General features: G+C 44.8%; 1 protein-coding gene across 1 annotated transcript in view; it reads left to right on the top strand.

Moving 5' to 3' along the window:
- Positions 1-21,946, top strand: part of FAM117B (family with sequence similarity 117 member B) — a 511,577-nt gene that overhangs the window by 226,858 nt on the left and 262,773 nt on the right. The window lies entirely within an intron of this gene.

Below are 21,946 nucleotides of genomic sequence, written 5' to 3' on the forward strand. Positions count from 1 at the left end.
CCCATTTCTTAAGATGAACAGGCAAGTCCGGCAAATCCCCATTTAATAACAAATAGATTTTGGAGATAACTCTGCCAATGCTGTTAGCTTGGTCACAAAAGCCCTCGAACATGGTTTTGCCCTGCAGTAGCTCTTGTTTCACCGTATGCTTCCCCAAAAAATGTTTAATTTGAATATAAGAATATGCATCTGCAACCGTAAGGGCGTATTGAAGTCTTAAATCAGCAAAGTCTCTGTATACTCCGCCATTGAAAACCTGTCCCAAAGTTGTACACCCCCCATCCACCCACCTCTTAGCCACTCCCGCTGATTGACCCGGGGGGAAACCTCTATGAAAAAAAATGGGCGTACTGTAAAAATAATGGCGATGACCCACCAACCTAGACTTCCACTTATCCCACACCACCAAGGTATGTTGCACTGTAGGAATCTCCCATTCCAGGTTGGGTCTGTCTTTCGTCTGGAGCCACATATACGGACCTGGACCACTCCCCCCCACCAGGTCTCTCTCCAGTTGAACCCAGCGCTTCCCCTCGCCATGAGTGTGCCAATGAACAGCCGCCCTCAATTGAGCAGCCACGTAGTACCAAAGTAAGCATGGCACTCCAAGTCCCCCTCGTTGTCGGGGCAAGAAAAGAACCTCCCTCCGTACCCTAGGTGGTCTATGGCGCCAAATAAATCTCATGAGCTTCCTTTGCCAGGTGTGGAGAGCATCCAATGGAATAGCTACCGGCAAGGTTTGGAAGAGATAATTGAATCGTGCTAGAATATTCAGCTTCACTGTCGCTATCCGCCCTAACCAGGATAGCCCCAGCCGTTCCCACGCCTGTAGGTCATGTAGTATTTTAGGCCATAAACCCCCATAATTTAGCTGATATAAAGTGTTGAGATTCGGACTTATTTGAACCCCTAAGTACTTCAGGCTATGTTTGACGACTTTAAATGGGAAAAGCTGACGTATGCGCTCAAATTGGACCTCCGAAACAGACACATTGAGCAGTTCAGACTTATCAGCGTTTAGCCGATATCCAGATACCGCACTAAAACGCTGCATTTCCTCCAGAACCCCTACCAGTGACTGCTCCGGTTCAGACAGAGTGAAAAGGACATCATCAGCGAACATAGAGAGCTTATACTCTTGGTCTCGTATCCGTAATCCATGAATCGTGGCGTTAACCCTAATGGATGATGCCAAAGGTTCTAGATATAGGGCAAATAATAAGGGTGAAAGAGGGCACCCCTGGCGAGTTCCCCGCTCAATTTGAAACGTTGGGGAGTACCCCCCGTTAACCTTAATACAGGCGTTAGGGGTACTGTATAACGCCATGATCCAAGTAGTAAAGTTGCCCCCCAACCCCAGCTTATCCAACACCGCCACCAGATAGTCCCAATGGACCATATCAAATGCCTTTTCAGCATCGACCGTGAGCATGACCATTGGTATATGTTGTTCCTGACCCCACCAAATGAGATCTAGCACTCGTCTCACATTGTCTGCCGCCAATCTGCCTGGAACAAATCCGGTCTGATCCGGATGTATAAGAGAGGGAGCTACCACGCCTAGCCTGTTGGCCAGGATCTTAGCTAAGATTTTTAGATCCAAATTGATCAGGGAAATTGGCCGATACGACCCACATAGGACAGGGTCCTTTCCAGGTTTTGCCAAGATTGTGATACCCGCTTTATTAGAGTGTGCTGATATTCGCCCCTCCTGAAGTAAAGAGTTGAACGCCTTAGTCAATGGAGCTATAATGATGTCTTTTAGCTTTCTAAAAAATCCTGCCGAAAACCCATCTACTCCCGGAGATTTCCCCATTTTCAGATCTTGTATCGCTTTGCCCACCTCGAATTCAGTGATATCCTTATTGATCATATCCCTGCGCGCCTCATCTAACCGGGGGAGATTGATGTCCGCAAGGTACGCCTGAATATCTGTCAGCGTAATATCTGGTCGCTTAGAATACAACTGCTGATAAAATTCAGTAAAGCGCTGTCTGATGGCCATATTTTCAGTCAGCATCCTACCCGATGCATCAGCAATCTTAAGGATCTGATTCACCCCCTGTCTAGCCTTTAATCTTCTTGCCAACAGTCTTCCCGCCTTATTCCCCCCCTCGTAGTGCTCTTGCTTCACTCTATCCAAGTGGTGGGCGATGAGACCCAAGTCCAACTGCTCTAGGTCCTGCCTCAACATTTTCAGTTGCTGTCCTACCGCCAGATCTGGTTGTCTTTTATTCTGCAACTCCAATTTCCCCAGTTTGCGAAGGATCTCAAACCTCCTACGTTCCCTGTCTCTTTTAACATGTGTGGCTAGAGCTATCAATTTACCCCTGGCTACCGCTTTAAAACAGTCCCAGACCCCCATGGGAGAAACCTCTCCATTATCATTGTCCGCTAGATATTGCAGCATATCAGAGCGAAGGCGGAGCACCTCCCTTTCATCATCCAATAAGCTTTCGTTAAGTTTCCAAAATTTATCGCCACCCACATCCCCTAACCCTCGCAAAGTAAGCCCAATCGCCGCATGGTCTGACCACGTGCGGGCCTCTATACTAGCGTCGGTGACATGATTGACCAGTCCTCTATCTGTAAGAAACAGATCAATTCTCGAGTACGACTGATGTGTAGCAGAGAAAAATGTATAGTCCCTCTCAGTAGTGTGCAAATGTCTCCATATATCTACCAAATTCCATTCCTTCAGCAAAGCCTTCAGGCTACGTCTATGTGCTTTTGAGTATGCCGAGCTTCCTGTGCTAGTGTCTAAAGATGGGTAACAGGGCAGATTAAAATCACCTCCAATCAAAATTAAACCATCAGCCCATTGCCTTAGCACTGCCGCTACCTGAGTAAAAAACGAGCCTTGGCCCGTATTGGGGGCATATATGTTAACCAATGTATACAGCTGATGTCCTATTTTGAATTTCAGGAGCAGATATCTGCCCTCCTGGTCTCTTACTACAGTTTGCACATCAACAGTCAAATTTCTGGAAAATAAAACCCCGACCCCTTTATATTTCCCACTTACAGTAGCTGCGGCATAATACTGAACTGGGAATTCGTGAGAAAGCATAAGTTTCTCGTGGCGCTTTCTAAGGTGTGTCTCCTGGCATAGTAGAATATCTGTTTTAGCTCGGATGGCATCCTGCAGCAATCGCTTACGCTTATGAAAAGTTTGCAACCCCTTAACATTCCACGAGAGAATTCTGATATTACTAGCCATGGCTACCAGTATCATCTCTCCGTCTGATCCAGGTAGGTCTCTCCTTATCCTCCCGTCCTCCCCCTCCACACATTACCTCTCCCCTCCTTCCCCCAGTGCCAAGTAAAAGGTCCCGAAACACCCTACTCCCCAACCCCCCCTCTCCCCCCCCCCCCCCCCCCCCCCTCCCCCTTTCCATGCAAAGTGGGAATGACTGCACAGAGGCCCGTACCGGGGCCCCCGCCCGATCTCTTACCAACCAAATAAACCTGTAAAACAGTAACAGCTTCGATGCAGGAGTTAGTAATATGCATGAATATGAAAACGAAAAGGAACAAAAAGAGTCACCATTTGTTTGTCCAGACATGCGTTACCCCTCCAGTGCGAAGGAATGGATCCACTATAAACAAATGGAACAAGAGAAATATGCCCTCCAAAGCTTCAGCCACAAGTCCCTGAAGCTGGATTATCAAAATCTTCCAGGAATAACAAAGACTGTGAAGAAGAGATCAGCGTGGTGGGTCTGAAGAAGACGCTGATCCCCCCGAGTTACGCCGCAACCTCTTGCCGCCGGATTGGACCCTCTGCCACCGATTAAGCGTGTCCCGCTTGTCTCTCCCCTCAGGTGAAGCAGCTCTCGCGTTCTCCAAGACAGGCCATCCCGCCGTTAGCAATGCTTTCTTCGCCTCCTCCACTGTCTGTACTCGCACAGCCGTGCCCTTCACCGTAAAGGCTAAACCAAAAGGGAACAGCCATTTATATTTGACCTCCCTATTACGCAGGGTGGCTACTATTTCCTTGAACTCCCTGCGTTTTCGGATAGTGTGTGCAGACAAGTCCTGAAATACTTCCACAGAGTAACCTTGCCATTGAATGTCTTTTCTCTGCCTGGCGCAGGAGAGCACCCTTTCTTTTGTCTGGTAAGAGTGAAAGCACACAATGATATCTCGGGGGGCGTTTCCCCTGGGTTTTGCTAGAGCTCTATGTGCTCTGTCAAAAATAATCTCTTTACACCCTTCTGGGGGGTTATTATTATACAATAGCAGTTCACATATGTCTTTTATCACCACTGCGCAATCTGTATACGCCTGCTCTTCCGGCACTCCTCTGAATCTTAAATTTCCACGGCGGGACCTGTTCTCCAGGTCATCTACCCAGGATCGCAACTCACAGTTAGAGGCTTGCAAATCTTGAACTTCTTTTTGCAAGGCTTCCTGCCGGTCCTCTATTTCCCCAATCCGCTGCTCTGCCTCTCCCACCCGGCCGCCGAGCACCTCGTGGTCTTGGCGGAGTTCTCGAATGATGTCTTTTATTTCACCCCGCAGGGAGGACATAGCTTCCTTCATGTCCCCCACCCACGTTTGAAAGTCTCCTCTCGAGGGGGGAAGCAGTGCCGCTTGCTCTTCTGCCTGCTGAAGCTCTAAGTCAGCTGTCTCCCGCACCTCACCGCCGCCATTTTCTGCTCCTTCCTCCTCCTCCAGAGCAAGGCCAGCAACCCGCGGTTTTAGCGGGTCGTATGAAAAGTGCTTTAAATCAGTTAATTTTCGCCTCTGCGCCATCCTGGTGTTCTCAGCACTAAACGCTGCGTCCCCAGCCGATTCTATTGGCAGTCCTGCACCGAAAAAGTATATTTGTGGAGATCGGGCTCCGGAGCTCTCCTCTTAGGCAGCCAGTTCGGGAAGTGACGTCACTTCCTTCTTTTCTTTTTTTTAATTGGGAGATGGATGCCCTTCATCCTTCTACTCTGTGAAGGTGGACACCTACCACCGGCCACTGGCATCCCGCTCCGTTAATGCCTCTGTGGCTACTGCCGCTCCATGCAGTGTTTTACTACCTGCTCTTTATATGCGTCCTCTAGAACTGATGGATCCCATCCCTGGGTTTTTTTATTATTTATTTAATTGGGAGATGACAGCCCTCCATCCTTCCGCTCCGTGAAGGTGGACACCTACCACTGGCCACTGGCATCCCGCTCCGTGAATGCCTCTGTGGCTACTGCCGCTCTGTGCAGTATTTTACTACCTGCTCTTTATATGGACACCTACCACTGGCCACTGGCATCCCGCTCCGTGAATGCCTCTGTGGCTACTGCCGCTCCGTGCAGTATTTTACTACCTGCTCTTTATATGTGTCCTCTAGACCTGATGGATCCCATCCCTGTTTTGTTTTTTGTTTTTGTTTTTTATTTAATTGGGAGATGACAGCCCTACATCCTTCCGCTCCATGAAGGTGGACACCTACCACTGGCCACTGGCCACTGGCCATCGTGAGTCTTGTAATCTTTCTTCTTACAAGGGAAAATGTTAACATTACTTGTGTGTGTTGGCCACAGTTTAGGAAAACAAAACTTTCTTAGATTCTTAAATGAATCAAGGTTCTAGAAATATACTGTAGGGTGCCAAAGTTTGCCTTTTTTTTTTTTCTTGATTGTATAGGATAATCAGAGTTTTGATCTTGTGGCCCGTTTTGGCCTCTGTTGGAAACAGGATGCTGGGCTTGATGGACCCTTGGTCTGACCCAGCATGGCAATTTCTTATGTTCTTATTCATAGTAAGTTTTTCTTTTATATTTAAGTGATAATTCCCAAACTTGGGCCATTCCACTACTATTCACACCTTATCTTAGTAGTGAAGCATTTTTGTTATAGAAGCAGAGAAGGAAAAGGTTGGAATACATAAGTAGAAGCAATATTGTAAAGTAGCTGTCATGTAAGGGGGTGGGGTGGTTTGTAAATGGCAGTGTAAAATGTGCTGCCTTGATGTTTGATACTTGCTTAGAAGTTAGAGCTCCCAACCCCATTCAACACTATCCTTTGTCTCTAGACTGTTTTACTTCCTTCAAGGGCAAACAGGGTAATGAGGCCACAGAATTGTGTAGTGATATTGATGATGTCGATATCAGATGTTCTGAAAAGCTGTGGAAAAATTTTAGAAGCCTTCCTGGGCATGTGCAGTAATTACTGCTCCTCTGATGTTGCACAGGAACCCCCCTCAGTCTATTCATCAGCAGCATAAATCAGACACATTCTGTGAGATTTTGTGTTTTTGTTTTAGTTGAGGTTTGCGTCTGTCTTAATTTTTTTTTTCTTTCTTTGTCATTCCTCCCATCTTCCACTCCACCCTTTAACCTTTTAGTTAGGTTTGTCAGCTCTTTAAGTTTTATTATTTTTCATTCATCTTGTTCAGTACTAAAGCTGCAATACTTGGTGAGGCCTTATGAGTGGCTTTGGTGTGCTGTATTTTTCAGAGTCCATTTTTCAATTTTCACTGTTGATTTTTCTGACTGGCACAGAAGTAACAAATGTTCACTACATACCTTCACACTGTTTGGGCATGAACCATGCTATCCTCTGTTCCAGCATCTGTCAAGGGATGTTTCTCAGGGCAGTCGTTCCATAACATCTGCATTTTATTTACATCTTTGGTGAAAAATCAATTTGACATCCCTGTATCAGCATGGAAGACACCAGTAATGAAGGACCCAAGACCACTGGTGTGATTTAAGCATAGAGAGTATATCAATTTTTTTTTTTTTTTTAGTCAAGGTCCTGGAAGTGGAACACAGGCACAGGGAGCATTTCAGCTCTACCCACTCAAAACCAAGAAAAGGTTCCTCTGCTTTGATTTCAAGACTGAAAACAATGAATTGCTGCATATTGGACAGAGGCATCCAAACATCAATATTTATCTTAATTAGTGATCATTTCTAAGAGCATGGAGATAGGAGGACCAATAGCAACAACAGCTAAGTGGTTATGTCTGGAGGTGAACTCTGGTATCCCAGTAAGGGAATTTACTGCAGTGGTTTCCTGGAGTTTAGTCTAAGGCCATTCATATCTCTCATAGTTATCCAGATGGATCTGCCCTCGCCTATTGAAGCCCCTTTAGTTCTGCCCTCCGCAATGTTTGAAGAAGAGCTATATGGAAGATCTCAGAGCCCTCTTGATACCTGAATTGGATTGAGGTGCCTGCATCGAAAATACCAACATCAGTGATGGTACTGACAAATTCCGTTCTTGAAGGCCACTGTTAGCGTCAAGCAGTATGGTATCATTTCAGAGCACAGACGTTGCTGCTATCTGCACCAAGCTCATATTAGACAAAATTGAAGAGGGAAACCTCTCCAACTGCTTGGCACCTTACAGATCTAAGGTTTCATTAGCCATCTCGGTTGTCCTGAGAGCATGATTGGAAGATTAATGCCCTGTCATCCTTGAACTAAGATGATTTGAATTTGCAGACTCCTGGGATCTGGCTTATAGGACTGAAGCATTAGATTCTAAAGATGATCCATTTTTAGGCCTCCCCTCCACAGGCAAGGAGTAGATCCTTTCTAGAACAGTGATTCCCAACCTAGGGAACGTGGATCCCTAGGAGTCTGAGACTATCTCAGGGGCTCCACCAGAAGGGAGGCAATCAAAGTGCAGCTGCTAAGAAAAAGCACAAGGTGATCTCACCTCTGAGGAGCTCTGCTCTAAAACTACTGCTGGCTGATCTCACCACCTGATCCAACATTGCCCAGGCCAAGAGGAAGGAAGATCATGCCCTTGAGCCCAAACCCATGCAGAGAAGAGGGAAAGAGTGCAGCTGACCTCTGCCATGAGAAGCCCAAACTATCACAGAAAAGTGGTGAGAGAGTGGACTGATTGCCATCATGAGGAGCCTGAATTGGCATGGGGAAGAGTAGGACTGATTGTTGTGAGGTGCATGAAGCTGCGCCAAGAAGGGAGGGTAAGTGTTCTGCTAGTAGCACCTTCATTAGCTGATGCTCCACATGATCGGAGGAGGAGGAAAGCAGGATAATAATGTTAAGGAGTGTTTCTGGGTACTGCAGCATGTGCTTTGGCTGCCCTGATAGCCTGAAGTGAGAGGGGAAAAGATGCAGTGAGGAGGATGGGTGTGAGGGCCAGCATTCAGAGGTGGCTTTGGGGAAAAATCACTCAAGATATCATTGGGAGTAGAGGAACACAGGAAAGAAAGCACTTTGAAGGGTCTTTGAATGGGGGGAGGGGAAGTAGGATGGCAGCATTTTGGAAGCAGCCAGGTGCAAGAGATCCAGGGAAGGATAGAAGGAAAGGTACTCAAGAAGGGGTCCAGGTTGGGGAGAAGCAGGGAAGGAGAGAGAGAGAAGGCCATCGGAGAGGGTAGAGAGAAGAGAATTGGGGAATGGGCTACAGGGGGAGTGAGCAGGAGGGAGATGACAGAAAGGAAGGTATTTGGGAAAGGGGTTGTAAGTGGGATGGAACCAGTGCAGTGAGGGTAGGCACTCAGGAAAGGGACTATGCAGGAAGGTTAAGGACTGAGGGAAGAGGCTTCAAGGGGGAGATGGCAAGAAAGGCAATTAGGAAAGGGTCGAGGATGAGGAGGAAGCATGGTAGGCGGGACGGTACTCAAAGGGGCCATGAGGGAAGGCAGGAGGAAGAGGACTGGAGAAGGGACCACAGAGGGGAGAGGACAGGAGGGAGAAATGGCTATCAGCTATTTGGGGAAGGCAGAGACAGATGGCTGCCAGGATTCAAAGCAGGGAGGGGGGGGGGGCTCATTTTGGACTCCCTAAATGTAAAATCTGTAGGTACTAAAATGCCTGCGATGTCATTGTCCCTGGAATTTTCAAAGTGAAATCATGGGAAGTTTCCCTCTTAAGCTTGCATGTCTGTTGAAACTGAGTTGACTGCTGGGGGATGCTGAAAGGAAGGAGAGACTGGTGGATAGGGACTGGAGATAGATTAAATGGTGGGGAAAGGCTGAAAAGAGATTGAATGTGGAGAGACTGGTGGTTTGGCAGCTGAGGGGCTGAAAAAGGGACAGGGGAAGATGACACTTGTGGGGCTGGTTTGGGGGGAGAGACTGGTTGACAGCTGAGGGATGAGACCAGTGAGGATGTGCTAGAAAGAGAGAGATACTGGTAAGGCATGGGGGTTGAGAGACTGGTAGGCATGTCTGAGCAGGAATGGGAAAGGAGAGACAGGGAAAGGCTGGCTGCTGATGAGAGAGGTTGATGGACTGGGACTGGAGGATGAGAGAAATTGAGTCGCTGGGAAGGGGGGGAGTAAGACTGTTTGGATAGGACCGGGGTTCCCTAAAACATTTTGATGTCCCTATACCTGAAAAGATTGGGAACCACTGCTCTAGAGGACTTCTCCTTTCCAGATTGTTTAGAGGAAAAGGCCAAGACCATTTGCTGTGACATGGAGGTTGAAAGTGATTTTAGGGTATCATCATTTGGCTTCCTCAGGTACTTTGTCTTTAAGGCACTAGTGACAATGTCCATATAAAAACTTCTTCCCAAAATTTAGATGGCAGTGTAGGAGATATCACTCTCTCTTTTTCCAGTTGAAAAGAAGTATTGTGTCCAGAAGGCTCCTGGACCAAACTACCACCACCATGGTAAAATGATGAGGTGAAAGAGGCTATTTAAACCAAAAAGACATCTTTCAAAAACTGAACAAATGACACAAGGCAGGGGGCACCTTTTTAGACTAACCAATTTATTGAGGCATGAGCTTTCGAGGACAGAGTCTACATCATCAGATGCATGAAGGTGGATATAAATGAAGAAAATAGAAAAGAAGCTTGACAGATGGTTAAAAATCACAAAATAAAACTTTTTCAAATATATTTGCAGAAAGAAGCCTCTGAGGGAATCAGTTGGAAAGCGAGATGACTGGGGTAAAAGGATCACTCAGGGAAGACGAGGCCATGGCAGAAAAACTAAGTGAAATCTTTGCTCCAGCCTGTATTGAGGAGGGTGTTGGAGTGTTACAGATTCTCTGTGTGAATGTGGTAAAACATGACTGTATCTCCCTGGTGAAATCTGCTACTCCCAAGATATAAAATGCCACACTCACACCCTGAGTCAGTAAAACTGTAGATTCCAGAAATAGGTTTATTATGTGCTTGTTTATTCTTCAGAAAGCAATGCAGTAGAGATGATATATAGACTTAATTGGCATCTCAGATATGGTGGAAGGAGGATAACCAATATCCTCCTTCCACCATATCTGAGGACAGTGCTATACCGGGGTACAAATTATATCGCAATGACAGAGATGAGCATCTGGGAGGCAGGGTGGTGCTTTGTCCAGGATGGTATAAAGTCTAACAGGATAAAGATCCTGCATGAGAATAAATGCACAATCGAATCTTCATGGGTAGAAATCCCTTGTGTGTTGGGGAAGACTATAGTGATAGAAGTATACTACCGTCCACCTGGTCAAGATGAGAGACGGACAGTGAAATGCTAAGAGAAATTAGGGAAGCTTAACCAAATTGGTAGTGTGGTAATGGGAGATTTCAATTACCCCAATATTGACTGGGTAAATGTATCATCAGGACATGCTAAAGAGATAAAGTTCCTGGATGGAATAAATGACAGCTTTATGGAGCAATTGGTTCAGGAACCGACAAGAGAGGGAGCAATTTTAGATCTAATTCTCAGTGGAGCACAGGATTTGGTGAGAGAGGTAACGGTGATGGGGCCGCTTGGCAATAGTGATCATAATATGATCAAATTTGAAAAATAGTTAGAAAAAAACTGAAAGGAGCAGCTGCAAAGGTAAAAAGTGTGCAAGAGGCGTGGTCATTGTTAAAAAAATAAATAAAAATGCCATCCTAGAAGCACAGTCCATATGTATTCCACACCTTAAGAAAGGTGGAAAGAAGACAAAACTATCACTGGCATGGTTAAAAGGGGAAGTGAAAGAAGCTATTTTAGCCAAAAAAATCTTCATTCAAAAATTGGAAGAAGGATCCAACAGAAGAAAATAGGATAATGCAATAAGCATTGGCAAGTTAAATGTAAGACATTGATGAGACAGGCTAAGAGAGAATTTGAAAAGAACTTGGCTGTAGAGAAAAAAACTCACAAGAAAAACTTTAAAAAATATATCTGAAGCAGAAAGCCTGTGGGGGAGTCAGTTGAACCGTTAGATGATCGGGGGGTTAAAAGGGCAATTAGAGAAGATAAGGCCATCGCGGAAAGATTAAATTATTTTTTTGCTTCAGTGTTTACTGAAGAGGATGTTGGGGAGATACCCGTATCAGAGAAGGTTTTCATGGGTAATGATTCAGATGGACTGAACCAAATCACGGTGAACCTAGAAGATGTGGTAGGCCTGATTGACAAACTGAAGAGTAATAAATCACCTTGCCCGGATGGTATAAACCCTAGGGTTCTGTTGGAACTAAAAAATGAAATTTCAGACCTATTAGTAAAAAAAAAATTTGTGTAACCTATCATTAAAATCATCCATTGTACCTGAAGACTGGAGGGTGGCTAATGTAATCCCAGTATTTAAAAAGGGCTCCAGGGGCGATCCGGGAAACTACAGACCAGTTAGCCTGACTTCAGTGCCAGGAAAAATAGTGGAAAGTGTTCTAAATATCAAAATCACAGAACATATAGAAAGACATGGTTAATGGAACAAAGTCAGCATGGTTTTACTCAAGGCAAGTCTTGCCTCACAAATCTGCTTCATGTTTTTGAAGAAGTTAATAAACTTGTAGATAAAGGTGAACTGGTAGATGTAGTATATGTGGATTTTCAGGAGGCGTTTATAAAGTTCCTCATGAGAGGCTTCTAGGAAACGTAAAAAGTCATGGGACAAGTGGCAATATCCTTTCATGGATTACAAACTTGGCTAAAAGACAGGAAACAGAGAGTAGGATTAAATGGACAATTTTCTCAGTGGAAGGGAGTGGGCAGTGGAGAGCCTCAGGTATCTGTATTGGGACCTGTACTTTTTAATTTATTTATAAATGAACTGGAAAGAAATACAAGTGAGGAAATCAGATCTGCAGATGATACAAAATTGTTCAGAGTAGTTAAATCACAAGCAGATTTTGAGAAATTGCAGGAAGACCTTCTGAGACTGGAAAATTGGGCATCCAAATGGCAGATGAAATTTAATGTGGATAAATGCAAGGTGATGCATATAGGGAAAAATAACCCATGCTATACTTACACAATGTTAGGTTCCATGTTAGAAGTTACCACCCAAGTAAGAGATCTAGGCGTCATAGTGGATAGTACATTGAAATCATTGGTTCAGTGTGCTGCGGTAGTCAAAAAAGCAAAGAGAATGTTGGGAATTATTAGAAAGGGAATGGTGAATAAAATGGAAAATGTTATGCCTCTGTATCGCTCCATGGTGAGACCGCCCTCTGAATACTGTGTACAATTCTGGTCGACGCATCTCAAAAAAGATATAGTTGCGATGGAGAAGCTACAGAGAAGGGTGATCAAAATGATAAAGGGAATGGAACAACTCCCCTATGAGGAAAGACTAAAGAGGTTAGGTCTTTTCAGCTTGGAGAAGAGATGGCTGAGGGGGGATATAAAGAGTTATTTAAAACCATAAGAGTCTAGAACAGGTAAATGTGAATTGGTTACTTACTCTTTCAGATAATAGAAGGACTAGGGGGCACGCCATGAAGTTAGCATGTGGCACATTTAAAACTAATCTGAGAAAGTTCTTTTTTATTCAATGCACAATTAAACTCTGGAATTTGTTGCCAGAGGATGTGGTTAGTGCAGTTAGTGTAGCTGTGTTTAAAAAAGTATTGGATAAGTTCTTGGAGAAGTCCATTATCTACTATTAATTAAGCTGACTTAGAAAATAACCACTGCTACTACTAGCAGCAGTAGCATGGAATAGACTTAGTTTTTGGGTTCTTGCCAGGTTCTTATGCCCTGGATTGGCCACTGTTGGAAACAAGATGCTGGGCTTGATGGACCCTTGGTCTGACCCAGTATGGCATGATGTTGTTCTTATTAGATAGGAGGCTGTGTCCTTTTATGGATTACAAACTGGTTAAAAGACAGGAAACAGAGAGAATAGGATCAAATGGTCAATTTTCTTAGTGGAAAAGGGTAAACAGTGGAGTGCCTCAGGGATCTGTACTTGGACCGGTGCTTTTCAATGTATTTATAAGTGATCTGGAAAGGAATACGACGAGTGAGGTAATCAAATTTGCAGATAATACAAAATTATTCAGTGTAGTTAAATCACAAGCGGACTGTGATAAATTACAGGAGGACCTTGTGAAACTGGAAGATTGGGCATCTAAATGGCAGATGAAATTTAATGTGGACAAGTGCAAGGTGATGCATATGAGGAAAAATAATCCATGCTGTAGTTACACGATGTTAGGTTCCATATTAGGAGCTACTACCCAGGAAAAAGATCTATGTGTCAAACTGAAATCGTCAGCTCAGTGTGCTGTGGCAGTTGAAAAAGCAATGTTAAGAATTATTAGGAAGGGAATGGTGAATAAAAAGGAAAATATCATAATGTCTCTGTATTGCTCCATGGTGAGACCACACCTTGAGTACTGTGTATAATTTTGGTCGCCGCATCTCAAAATAGATGTGGCGATGGAGCAGGTATAGAGAAGGGCGACCAAAATGATAAAGGGGATGGAACACCTCCCCTATAAGGAAAGACTGACTAGATTAGGGCTGATCAGCTTGGAGAAGAGACTGCTGAGGTGGGATATAAAGAATTCTTTAAAATCATAAGAGTCTAGAACAGGTAAATGTGAATTGGTTATTTACTCTTTCGGATAGTAGAAGGATTAAGGGACACTCCATGAAGTTAGCAAGTAGCACATTTAAAACTAATCGGAGAAAATTCTTTTTCACTCAGCGCACAATTAAACTCTGGAATTTGTTGCCAGAGGATGTGGTTAGTGTAGTTATTGTCGCTGGGTTTAAAAAAGGTTTAGATAAGTTCATGAAGGAGAAGTCCATTAACTGCTTTTAATCAAGTTGCCTTAGAGAATAGCCACTGCTATTACTGGCATCAGTAGCATGGGATCTATTTAGTGTTTGGGTACTTGCCACGTGCTTGTTACTTGGATTGGCCACTGTTGGAAACAGGATGCTGGGCTTGATGGAAGCTTGGTCTAACTCAGTATGGCAATTTCTTTTGTTCGTTTGTGCGAGGGAGAAGAGCAACTGTGAGCATGTGCGTGGGAGAGCATGTGTATGTGCAAGATAATCTTTGGTGAGTCAAAATAGTATGTGAGTGAGTCAGTGAGTGTATCTGAGTGAGATACTGTGTGAGCATGTGAGAGTATATGTGAGAATGAACATATGTGTCTCAATGGGTGTTAGAGAGGGGATAATGTTTATGCACTTCCTCCTGCCCAACCCTATATACAACAATTACAGGGTGACTGAAAATGAGAAGATCCCTGTATTGAATATTATTTGATGTCTGCTATTTTCAAGTATTTTATTGGTGTTTGGAAAAATTTTAAAAATTGTATAATTTTTTTCATGACTGAATTCAACATTTTCGGGCTGATACAGTAAGAGGTAATAGCGCGTTGAAAACGCGTGGCCAACCCCCCCCAAAACTAATAGCACCCGCAACATGCAAATGCATATTGATGGCCCTATTATTTATTCCAGCGCAATCCAGAAAGCAAAATGTACAGCAAAGCCGCACATTTTACTTTAAAAAATTAACGCTTGCCCAAATGCTGGCATTAATTTCTGCCTGCGCCGGGGAAGTGTACAGAAAAGCAGAAAAAACTGCTTTTCTGTACACCCTCCGACTTAATATCATAGTGATATTAAGTCGAGGCTCCAAAAATAAAAAATTTAAAAAAAAATTTAAAATCAGCCCACGGGTTAGAAGACGGACGCTCAATTATGCCGGAGTCCGTTTTCCGAACTCATGGCTGTAAGCGGGTTTGAGAACCGATGCCGGCAAAATTGAGCATTGGCTGTCAAACCCGCTGACAGCTGCCGCTCCTGTCAAATAGGAGGCACTAAGGACGCGCAAGTGTCCCTAGCGCCTCTTTTTACCACGGGCCCTAATTTGCATAGGCCACCCTCCTGAATCTCGCACCCGGAAGATCGGGCGCTTGCCGGCTCTCCCGCGCGTTTTTCTGTATCGGCCTGTTTATTCGTTTGGTTTTACTATTCTGAGAGGACAAGCAGGATGGCAGTCCTCACACTTGGATGACATCTGATGGAGCTTGGCACGGAAAACTTAAGAGAAAGTTACTATATCTTTGACTGAGAATGATTAGCATGCCAATATACTATGCATCCATGCAGGGTCTCTTCAGTAACTTCTTTTCTGTGGAGCCTCATGTCTCGCTTGAGTTCTGCGGTGAAAGTAGCCTCTTTTCTTTTTCACTAACATTTGTGATTTTTGTGTTGATGCGCAGTACTGTCAAACATTCAAAAAGTCAGTCCCTTTTCAATAGAGCTTAGTCTAATAAGACAAGCCTATAGGACAAGAGATTTGCGGGATTTCATAAAGCAAGACGGGTAAAAAGAAAAAGTTAGTTAAGACTAAAAGTAGACAATCGGGCATAAGGTTTAAAAGCAGTTTCAAAAGGGTGGTTCTTTAGAAAGGATTGAAACATGGCAAGTGAGGGAGTATGATGCACCAGTTCAGGAAGACTTTTCCAAGCACATGCTGTAACCAGATGGAAAGCAAGGAGGCCGGAATTGGCGGAAGAGGAAAAAGGCACAGATAGGAATGACTTGTCTGATGAGCAGAGTGCTCGAGATAGGGTGTAGCGTGATGAGAGGAAAGGGTAGTGAGGTGCTGCAGAGTGAAAGCGGGAGGAGATTGGATAAGGGTTCTAGTAGTGTCTTCAGAAAGGAAATGACAGATTTTGGCAATGGTATAAAGAAACAGCATATTTTAACAGTGTTTTGGATATGCATAGAGGAGGAGAGAGAGGAGTCAGAGGACTTCAAGGTTACTGATAGAACTGGGATGATGACTGTGTTATCCATAGAAACAGAAAGGAGGAAGAGGGGGGAGGTGGGCTTGGGGGGAAAGATGAGCTCAATCTTGGTCATGTTGAAGTTAAAGCGGCGGGACATCCAGGTAGCAATGTCAGACAAGCAGGCCAAGATATTGGATTGGATTTCTTGTGAAATTTCTGGTATAGAAAGGTAGATCTGGGAGTCAGCATAAAAATGGTATTGAAAGCCATGAGAGGAAATCAGATCACCAAGGGAATTAGTATATAGTGAGAAGACCCAGGACACAGCCCTGCGTCACACCAGTTGATAGCGGAATGGCAGTAGATGAGGAACTAGCAAAGAAAACACTAAAAGTGCAATGTGAAAGGTAAGAAGAGAAGCAAGACAGGACATTGTCCTGAAATCCAAACAAGGACAGAGTATCAAGGAGTGTAACTGGTGGTCAGTAGTGTCAAAAATAGCAGACAGGTCAAGAAAGATAAGGAAAGAGTAAAGATCTTTTGGTTTTAACCATAAACAGGTTATTGGAAACTTTGGCAAGGGCTGTTTCAGTTGAATGTAGAGGGCAACATAAGACTGTAGTGGATAAAGAATGGCTTGAGATGTAAAAGTTAAAACAGTGGCGGTGAACAGTATATTAAGTAGTTTGGAGGCAAAAGGGAGATGGGACGATAGTTGGCAGGATAGGTAGGATCTAGTGAAGGTTTTTTTTAAGGAGTGGTATGATTACAGCACACTTGAAGGTAGCAGGAACAGTAGCAGTGGAGAGTAATAAATTGAAGATGTGACAAATGGAAGGGATGACTGCAGTGGAAATGGAACTGAGGAATTGGGTGGGGACAGGGTCAGAGGAACAAGTAGTGAGTTTGGAGGAAGAAGAGAAGTTATCCCAGTACAAGCAGGATGCTAGTCTTCACATATGGGTGACGACATTGATGGAGCCCTGGTACGGAAAACTTTCTGTCAAAGTTTCTAGAAACTTTTGACTGGCCCTGTGAGGCCACTGAGCATGCCCAGCATGCCATGATATTCTCTGCCACAGGGGTCTCTCTTCAGTCTTCGTTTTTCCGCGCTGCTGTAAGCATCGCGGAGCAAAGAGCCTTGTGAGTTTTCCTCACAATATATTTGGCTGAAAAGTCAACAATTTCTCAAAATTTTCTCCCATAGGGGATCTCTCTGTTTTCCACCAGCCGGTTAGTAAACACAGTCTCGTTTTTGCTTTTAGTAAAAACTTTCTCTCATTTTCTTTTTCCCCTTTTCATCGACGGCTGTCGATAGAAAATGGCTTCCGGATTTAAAAAATGTCCGGTTTGTAATAGGACAATGTCCATAACAGATCCACACCTAGAGTGTGTTCTCTGTTTGGGAGATAAACACGATGTTTCATCCTGCCCTCAATGTGCAGAGATGACTCCCAAAGGAAGAAAACTTCGACAGGAGAAGATGGAACATCTTTCACCTTCAGCTCCTTCCTTTTCCTTCAACATCAATGAAGTCGTCCCCATGGGGGGTCACAACGCAAATTTTATTGAAAAAACATTGTCTGGAGGGATCGGGAGATCATCCGTCGACGGCATCGATAAGGTTGGTAGTCGAACATCGACCAAAACATCGCCACCGACTTCGACACACATCAACTCCAGCGACGCCCCTCTCCCCGGAGGAACCGACCGCTAAACGGCAAAAACCTCAGGAAACTCTGCTACCCTTGGCGCCCGGGCCTTAAACCTACATTGATTGAACCTCCACAGGGATCTACGGACGTGATATTGATGCCTACACTGCCACCGCGTACAGCTGCTCTGACTACACCGGCTGTGTCGCAGGAATTGTCAGATTTTATCAGACAAGCCAGGCCCTTAAAGAACACACACCTACTTCGGCGACTTTGCTGGTGCCGTCACCGATGCCGGTGATTGCACCGAAGCCGGTAACTGTACCGATGCCGACAACCCCGTCGATGCCGTTACCTAGAACGATTCCAGTTAAGGTGACGCCGGCACGACCACCAAAGATACCAACGCCATTGTCTATTCCAGTGCCGTCACCATCGATGCCAATCTCACCCGGGGACCCGGGACATCCAGAACTGGCACTCTACCAACTACTAATGAAGAGATTCAATGAGGTGATCAGTGCTCTCCCTCCCAAATCTAGGAAAGAACACCTAGAGGACTCACCCTTGGAAGATCCACAACCTGGTCCTTCAGGGATTCCTAGACCACCTAGAACTTCCACAATTTTCCACCTGGACAGGATCCATATGACACTTGGAGTGATACACACTCAGATACCTCATCTGAAGCTTTCATGTCAGATCTTTGATCACTGGATCCAAGGAAAAAAATCTCCACCGGAAGATTTCTCATTCACAACCTTCATCCAGGAAATGGCTGACACCATCCCGTTCACCTTGGTCATAGAACAGGACGTAAGGCAGCAAACATTGGAGTTCTTCAATTTGTAGACCCTCCAAAACAAGTGGTAGCTATACCAGTCCATGATGTCCTTCTGCAATTACAACATTGGATTTGGGAACATCCATGCTCAGTGCCAGCTGTTAACAAAAGAATGGACACTACATATTTGGTGCAGTCTGCTCCTGGCTACCAACAATCACAGCTTCCTCACCAGTCAGTAGTGGTAGAGTCTGCGCAGAGAAGTCCAAGAGAATTAAACCACATTCTTCTAATCCCCCAGGAAAAGATCACAGATTTTTAGATTCCCTGGGATGGAAAGTCTATCAAGGGGCCATGTTGAATTCTAGGATATCTTCATATCAATTATACATGACCCAGTACCAAAGAAATTTGTGGAAGCAAATGCAGGACTTTATTCCATCACTTCCAGCACAACATCAGGAAGCAGCCCAAGTGATCATTCACAAAGGGCTTAGAAGCAGGCAAACATGAGGTCCTTGCGGCCTATGATGGTTTCGAGACAGCTTCCAGAGTGGCTGCATCGGGTATAAGTGCCAGACGTTGGGCATGGCTTAAAGCCTCGGACCTCAGGCCTGAAGTCCAGGACAAGTTAGTAGATCTCCCATGTCTTGGTGATAATCTTTTCGGATCTAAAGTACAGGATGCAGTTGCTCAGTTAAAAGAGCATATAGAGGCCTTGAGACAGCTTTCATCGATCCCGCAGGATCCACCTATGCAGCCAATCCGTAGACCTCAAAGGAAGGATTCTAGAAGACCCTTCTATAGACAGAGGTGGTATTACCCCCCTACATCTAGGAGCAGGTCTTCTAGGCCACAGCAAAGGGCTCAGCCTAGACCGACTAGGCCTCAATCTCCACCACAGACTGGTCCGGCTGTTGGTTTTTGAGGCCATTTCCAGGGAACACAGCCATCTCTCCAATCCTCATCCAGAGCTTCCGGTAGGAGGTCGAGTATCCTCCTTTTACACCCGTTGGGTTCAAATAACAACAGACCAATGGGTACTTGCAATAATATCTCGAGGATACCAACTCAATTTCCTCTCAATTCCAACAGATTCTCCTCCGAGACCTCTTTTTCTCAGAGAAAATCACATAATCCAATTGCAAGTGGAATTATCCACCCTTCTGAGAGTCAGGGCTGTAGAGCCGGTGCCCTGGACTCAGCAGGGCAGAGGATTCTATTCCCTTTATTTCCTCATTCCAAAGAAAACCAGAGGCCTATGTCCCATCCTAGACCTCAGAAATCTCAACAAATTTCTAAAGAAAGAAAATTCAGGATGGTGTCTCTAGGCACCATGCTTCCACTTCTTCAAACAGGAGATTGGCTTTGTTCTCTGGATCTTCAAGACGCTTACTCTCACATACCAATATTTCCTCCTCATCACAAGTATCTGCGCTTCATGGTAGGTCATCAGCATTTCCAGTACAGAGTACTGCCATTCGGACTTGCCTCTGCTCCCAGAGTATTCACCAAATGTCTGGCAGTAATAGCAGTACACTTGCACAAGGAAAGTGTCCATGTATTCCCATATCTGGACGACTGGCTCATCAGAAGTCAATCTCAACAAGGAGCTCTGGCTTCTCTCAGACAAACAATTACTCTACTTCACTCCATGGGCTTTCTCATCAATTATCAAAAGTCCCATCTCACTCCATCTCACCTGCTTCAATTCATAGGAGCAGAATTGAACACCATCCTCTCAAAGACCTTTCTACCCGGAGATCGGGCACAGACATTTTCTCTCTTGGCAAACTCCATTTACTCAACGAAACAAGCAACAGCTCATCAGTTTCTAACCTTATTAGGCCACATGGCCTCCACGGTTCATGTCACTCCTATGGCAAGGCTCGCCATGAGAGTAACCCAATGGACTTTAAGATCACAATGGATCCAAGCCATTCAACCACTATACTCTCCAATTCAAGTAACCCACCAGCTACGTTCATCTCTACGTTGGTGGGCGAACATGGACAATTTGCGCAAGGGCCTACCCTTCCAACAACCAGTCCCACAGATAACTTTAACTACAGATGCGTCCACCTTGGGTTGGGGAGCTCACATACACAATCTCCAAACCCAGTGTACTTGGACAAAACTCGAAGCAACATTTCAAATCAATTTCCTGGAACTTCGAGCTATACGTTATGCACTGCATGCGTTCAAGGACTGCCTTTCCCACAAGACTGTTCTCATCCAAACGGACAACACAGTAGCCATCAACAAACAAGGAGGTATGGGCTCGTATCTCCTTTGTCAGGAAGCTGCACAGATTTGGGACTGGGCCCTGACACATTCAATGTTTCTCCGGGCCACTTATCTGGCAGGCATGCACAATGTACTGGGGATCGACTCCGTCAGTTCCAACCACACGAGTGGTCCCTGGATCCCTTCATAGCGACCAGGATATCTCAACGTTGGGGACAACCAACAATAGACCTCTTTGCATCACATCTGAATCACAAAGTGGACAAATTCTGTTTTCTACACAAACAGAAAAACCAGCCGGCCAAGGACGCCTTTGCTCGCCCTTGGAACTCAGGCCTTCTTTTTTTTTTTTTTTTAAATTTATATTTTAAGCGAATGAATACAAACAGCGTATACATTGCACAGCTTACAGATAATATTAAACATTGCAAACATGTCAACCAAATAAACATGCAAACCAAATAAACATGCAAATATACAAGAAAATGTGTGGTGTGGTTTTTCATTATTCCCCCTTCCCCCCCCCCCCCCTCTTCCCCCTCCCGCCCTGAGGACCTTGCCCATTATCTGCAGGTTACATGTTCCTAAAATGCTACTGAGAAGTATTAGGCGACCAACCATCTAGCCAGTAAATCTAGGCCCAATGTAAACATAAGTATCAGTAAGCCCACTGTATATGGATTGTACATTACTTATTCTCCGAGACTTTCTATAGTCATTGCTTGTATATCATGAGCCCAGAGTAGGCGGCAAAATAGTCGCCTGCATCTTCCTACATCGCTCAAAACTAGACCATTGGAGCTGGTGTTTTTTTCAGGCATTTCCATTTAGTGGCAGTCAATTGGTTGAGATACCAAACTTTAGTTAAACGTTGAAGCACCCTAGCTCGTGACGGTATCTCCTTCTGCTGCCAGAGGACTGCAATTTCAGCCCTGCCTGCTTGAATAATCTGTTGTATTACGTGGGTATTCTGTTCAGTGAACTCAGGAGGATAAATGTTCAAAAGAAATATTTTCGGCTGTAGAGGCACCTTTACTTGCATGATATCATAAATAAGATTGCTAATCAGCGACCAAAATCCCTGAATAGGTCAACAGTCCCACCATATATGTGAACTCAAGCCTTCTATACGCGTATCCTCCAATACCGCTCATAACCAAAACTCTAGTGAAGCTACAACAGGACAAGGGGTCCATGATACTCATAGCCCCGTATTGGCCTCGACAAGTATGGTTTCCCACACTTCTAGACCTCTCAATCAAGGATCCCATTCGCCTGGGTGTAGCTCCCACTCTCATAACTCAGGATCAGGGTCGGTTGCGCCATCCCAACCTTCAATCCCTATCCCTGACAGCATGGATGTTGA

The sequence above is a fragment of the Rhinatrema bivittatum genome, chromosome 6 (assembly GCF_901001135.1).
Source record: "Rhinatrema bivittatum chromosome 6, aRhiBiv1.1, whole genome shotgun sequence".
NCBI classification, from domain to species: domain Eukaryota; kingdom Metazoa; phylum Chordata; class Amphibia; order Gymnophiona; family Rhinatrematidae; genus Rhinatrema; species Rhinatrema bivittatum.